We start from the raw sequence: 6,410 nt of genomic DNA on the forward strand, positions 1-6,410 counted from the left end.
CTGATAGATTTAGACTGTACCTTTATAATGTATATCTTTTTAATGTGTCTGTTTTTTCACCCTATATGCTGTTCAGGCTTTAACCAATAGCCAATAAAGGGATTATGGCAGGTAAGCTAGGATAACACCCCAGTACAGCCCAGTACAGCCTTTAGTTAAATCTTGTTTGGTCTTAGAGTTAATTCATGATTACCTTGAACAGCAACAAGCTGTCAGAGACATGAAACAGTTGATGTGGGCACAGGAATGTGGAGTGAAGAGCCTAACCCTGACCGTTCTTAATAAAAACAGGACCAAGAATGTTGAATATAATAAAACATGAAATCCGTACCACACACAAAATGTGAGTCTAGTTTTGATGTTTGCTAGGTTTACCACAGAAAGCTGAGGCCTTGTCAGGTCTGGCCTTTCTTGTGCTAACGCATGAGCATGATCACAGCAAAAATAAAAATGAGACAATTAGCCTTGCTGTCATAAAGTTTAGCCAGCGTCTGTGGATTATTAATGAACAATGTGTCATTTTACAATCAGCTCTGTTGGCTTCAAGCAAAGCCAGCAGAGGAGACCGGCTGAAATAGATGCACCACATTTGAATGAAGTGTCCCTTGAAATCAGAGATGAGATTAGAGGTCAGAATTTGGTCAAAGCGCATCCCATATCCATAGCAGAGCCGTTTGCTGTGACAGATGAGGAGGAGCTGTGGAAAGGGAGGGTCACCAAACAAGGGAGAGAAGGATCAAATCAACTAAGCGAACAGAGGAGAAGATAGGCCAGGGCAAAAAGGAAGTGAAGATGACAAGGTGCAGAGGAAGAGCATGTGGGGAGATAAGATAGTGCAGACACAAAAAGGAAGGGGAGGATGGAGAAGAAGAAAGGTAATTTGAGAGAGAGGGAGAGTAGTAGAAGAGGTTGAGGCAAGGCTGACAGTGGGCCATTCATCCTCCATGCTAGAAGAGACAAACTGCTGGCAGAGGAAGACAGGCCCCATAAATCACTTGGCAGCACACACACACATACACACAGTAAAACACATTCATGGCCACACAAGCACAGAAACCCACATGTGAACAGAAAACTCACATCTCCTACAGCTTATTTCAACCACATCTGTCTCTTTTTTCTTCCTGACCATCTGTGTGTCTCTCTGGTACAGTGCTGGAAAGAAACTCAGTGCTTAAGTGTGGTTTTGAGATACTTCATTTGAGTAAAGTAGAGCACTGCAATTCAGATCAATTCAAATGAAAGTGACAGCTATTTCAGCCTATTGCGGCATTTTGTATATGTGCGCTAAATGAGTATTTAATTTTTGTCTTGCTCAGCATTTAAAACCACAATTACTTTTGGTTTACATATTTCAAAATTGTTTCTTGATTTTATTAATGCAAAAAATCCACAAAACAAAATCCCAAATATCGATATCAACATATCCAATTTTATTTAATCCAGTTCATATACTTAGACAGAATGCAATTATATTGACTTTAAATACAAAAGTTCATTTTGGAAGCTGTAAATACAGAGGGCCAAAAAGAGGATTTAAATGAGTAACGTTTAGCCAACTAGCTGTTTGCTCTTCACATTAGAGTTATAACAGTCTCTCAGATTCTTACCCTGTTTTCCTTAACAATACTTTTGTTTCTGTATCGAATAGGATACGATGTTAAATTTTTCATTCTGATTTTAAGTGACTATAGTTTTTATCATACTTTTGCATAAGTAAAGGCTTGTAATAATTCCCCCAACACTGCTTTGGTAGCTCTATTTATGTTATAATGTAGGAGTGTGTGGGTGGAAAAAAGAAGCTGCAAATATTCCTGTGACCTTTTGGATTTTCCGCTCACAGTCCAGTAATACTTAACTGGTGGTGATGTGGACAGACCGTTCTTCCTTTCCGTCTCTCTGCGGCCAATGCTGGCAGCTCTCCGACTGATGGACTCTGTGGGTTCTGTCACTCACAGACCTCCTGCTTTCCTCCCCCGCCCAATGAGGGTGAGGAGTGCCAATTCCTCTTTGCCCAGCCCTGACCTCTCCACTGACACCCATGGCGTGTTTTGACAATGGGCCACACGCTGACCACGGCTGCCGGGCAGGTCAGGGAGTGGCTGGTCTTATGTTTTCACTGGAGGACATTCATTTTGTTGTTATTTCAGTAATTAAGGTCAAACCTTTTAGACACAATTAATGACACAGGGTCAGGAAGTGAATACAATGACTCCAGCAACTTAATCTGTGCCTGATATAAAAAAAATTGTGCTTGTAACCTTTCAAAGAATCAAACTGTTAAAGAAATGAATAATGCCCCACAAAATATTGTCATCAGATCCTGAGTGTGGTGGTGCGGGGGGGGGGGGGGGGGTCAAAGGAGTGGTTGAGATGACACAGAGCAACCTTTTAGAACCATTTAAGACTTTGGAAATACACCATGTCCTTTATTTCTATCTCTAAGTTTGAGTTTTGAGTGTAAATCAACCATATTTACACCCTAACCCTTACTACTAAAAGTAAATCCAAAGTTGCAAGTTCACAAAAATTTGTATATTATTATGTATTTGGGTTTATTATTTCTTATAAATACTTATAAGTACTCATAAGCAAACATATCAAGAATTTAGTTTTTGTATATCTTTTAGGCAGTGACAAATATTAGCTTTTATCTTTCTATTATTATTTAGCTTTTTTCACCTTTATTATAACAGGAGCAGTCAAGAGAGTAAGCAAAAAAAACACAGCAAATAGGCTTGGGTGGCTTCAAATCTGGATCTCACAACATATGAGTCACAATGACACAAACCCGATGAGTTAAATGTGATGCTAAGGTTATGATTCATCTTGACATGTTTAAACAAAAACATTTCTTATGCTAACAAAATTCAAAAAGGACTGCAGCACTATTAGAAGCAAAACAAAAAATGTAAATACTTCAAGTAAAATAATTCGTTTCAGATCCAAGCATCCTTTTAAAAAAACCCCAGAATAAAACTCTAACAAACAGAAAAGATTGTTAGTTAGTCATAAGTTGTTGGGGTGGTTTGTTTTGGTAAATTGTTTTCCAAAAACTCATGATCCTAAGCTTAATAGGCAAGGAAATTGTTTTTGAACCATTAAAATATTTGGTGTCGGAACCCATTAAAACAACTTGTGAGCTTTAACAACTTCGATGGAGGATATTCTACACACGAATAGTACAAATTAAAAGCTGTAGATGCCTATAATGATATCTGAACAGTTTCTGGAACTTTCAAACAAATAACCAACAAAAAAAACCACAAAAAACCACAGGACAAAGAAAAAGAACAAAGCCTGGAAACAGAGTTATGCAAAATCAACCTGAATTTCCTGAAACAAGAGAAGGGCTCTCTCTTTCTTTGTAGCAGTTTACAATAAACCATTAGTATGACACAGGTCATATGTAACCCTAAACACAACTCTTTAGGCATCAGTGAAGACAGTGAATTATATTACCAATGTCACAGAAGAGAAACCATAGATGATGGTAAAATGTAAGAGAAGTTTTACAAAGCTGCAAAGATATATTTCCCTGTAATTAAACAAGCAGCATCTCAAGAGACCAAACAACAAACAGCATAAACAACATTGTGCAAAACATCGAAATCCTATTAATACCTCAGGGATTTTATATACAGTAGTCCCATAAATTCAGTTTCATGTGATCTATCTTTACCTTTCAACTAAATGTGCATGAGCCTATTTTTAAACACCCCAAGTAAAGTTGTACTAAGAAAATATATATGCCTATTACGTGATGTGTAATATATCCAGTGTACTAAAAGCTTTACAATGACGAATATAATTAAATAATTTCCAACCACATCAGTTTGTCAGTGTCCCTTTCTTGCTTTTTCTATAACATTTGTTTTCCTTCCCTCGTTTTCTTCTTCAGTGTAGGGCCAGCAGTTTGCCTCTTTAACTTCATTTATTGCATTCAACCTTCAACCCAAAACCATCAAAGACAGGGCAAATGTTCTAACATCACCTCCCCAACTCCACTGTGCTATTCCTGTACCAGTAAGCAAAGAATGATCATGCTTTGGTTGTGCAAAAAAACAAAAAAAACTAAAACAGAGATAAGTTCATATTATCTTGAAAAGTGGAAAAATTCTTCGCTTGGGCACATGCAGACACCTTGTGAGTTTGTGGTTGGACCTCTGTGTTAATCCTTTGTGGCACAGTTACTGTCACCTATCTATCACCTCAAAACAGCCATTCACTTCTGACCTCTGGCATCAACAACACGTTTTTGCCCAGAGAACTAGATTTTTGTTCTTTTCCAGACCGTCCTCGGTAAAGCCTGGAGATGGTTGTGCGGGAAAATCCCAGCAGATCAGCAGTTTTGAAATGCTCAGGCAAACCCATCGGTCACTAACAACCATGCTACATTCAAAGTCACGTAAGTCACCTTTCTCTCCCATTTCTGGTGCTCGTTGATCTTAAGCAGGTCATCTTGACCATGTCTACACACACCTGAATGCACTGAACTGCTTCTATATGAGTTTTCCATTGGATATTTGCAATAATAAGCAACTGAACATTAGTACCTATGCTGTTTTTAGTGGGAAGATGTCACCACCTTCTCAGGTTGCAGATGAGGCCTAGAATTCCTAGCAGGACAAATTAGTGTGAGGCCTCAATTGGGGAAAAAAGTGCCAATGGGAGTAGAAAGTTCTGCGGGTAACTATGGGTACAATTAAATAGGAATGATAAGAGGAACAAGTGGAGGTTGTTACAAACACGATACAGGTGTTTGTGTCAGGAAAAAAAGAAGTAAGTTCAGATGAAGGCGAGGTAGGGAGAGATAAATGATAGAATATTGATATGGATAGATTTATCGTCGGGCAGAAATTTCAAAGGATAGGTCTTGGAAAATAGGGTTAGTGAAAACCTTAAAGCTGTCAGTAAAGATGCTGGCATCTTGATGATTCATAAAAGTAGTTGTTTCTAAAACAGATTGTCATGAAATAACCTCTATGACACTATGTCCAAAACTATTTTTTTACACTAAAAAGACATCATGGTCTAGAGCAGGGGTGCCCAATCCCGGTCCTCGAGGGCTACCGTCCTGCAGCTTTTAGATGCATCCCTACTCCAACACAGCTGAATCGAATGGTTTGATTACCTCTTCAGCATGCCATCGTGTTTGGCAAAGGCCTGATAACAAGCCATTCATTTGATTCAGCTGTGTTGGAGTAGGGATGCATCTAAAAGCTGCAGGATAGTAGCTCTCGAGGACTGGGATTGGGCAGCCCTGGTCTAGAGTCTTAAGATGGAGAGAAGTGCTAATTTTACAGATGCAAAATCTGTGGAAAAATCAGACCAGTCATTTAAAGTGTGCAGCAAATGGTCTCTGACTGATTTGTTGTTTGCTGTCAAACACTGAGTTGATTTAAGCTTTTGGTTTATTAGTTTCTTAACACCTCGCCAACCAATGGCAAACAGGAGCGTCGCTGTGATTGTTTGCCAGTACAGTCACCACCAATTACAGGCCTCAAAAGAAGAGGCATTAATCAAATCCTTAGTACGGTGGCAGACATCAGATTGCAGAAGGCTGCAAAACAAATATGTCACTGTCAGTGAGACCATACAGCAGGCATTTAGGAGATTGCATTAAGTCGATGGCTCAGCTGAATAGCAACCCAAGCTAATGTGGAACAGGGCCTCTGGAAACTATTTGCACAAGATGGTGGGAGGTGGAGGGTAAGAGTGGAGGAGCGGAGCTGCCTTCCCTCATTTTCTATCTCTTCTTAATTCTTTCTATTTTTCCAACCTTTTGTCTTTTTTTTATTTAAGCCGACAGGCTGAACTGAAGGGCGTGGGATGGCCAGTGGAGGAATAAGGATGAGAGAACAGTGAGAGAAGGGAGGAGACAGATGAAATGAAATAAAAATGAGCTGCAATGAAAGAAACAAGAGTGGAAAAATGCCTGTGGAGGAGAGAAAACAAAGAGTGGGACACTGGAAATGAAAGAGTTCCCCTTATTGGATCAGCGTTTGTGTTTCCAGAGAAATGAAGAGGTGGTCATTGCTGTCTTGGAGCACAAACTGTATTAAATTTGTGTTTTGGGACAAGCATTTTGAGTACATTTGTGGCTACATATCCAAATATGACTACGCCAATTGTGATTGAAAAGTGATTGAAAAGCCTTCCCCTGCATAGCACAACCAAGCAGAACTGCTATTTCCATAACAAATCATATTACAGTGCACTCTCTATAGCTATCGCCATGATTTTCAAATATTCAAAAAGTCATCAAGATTTTAAAAAATGTAACAGTTTATGAGACTTTTTTTTAATACTGACATACACACAGTTCTCTTATTTTTACTGATGTTTGGTATAATGCAATGTGCTACTAAACATCTACACATATACCAATAGACTGGAGGAGTTGGAAC

Source organism: Astatotilapia calliptera, chromosome 7 (genome assembly GCF_900246225.1).
Source record: "Astatotilapia calliptera chromosome 7, fAstCal1.2, whole genome shotgun sequence".
Classification (NCBI taxonomy): Eukaryota; Metazoa; Chordata; class Actinopteri; order Cichliformes; family Cichlidae; genus Astatotilapia; species Astatotilapia calliptera.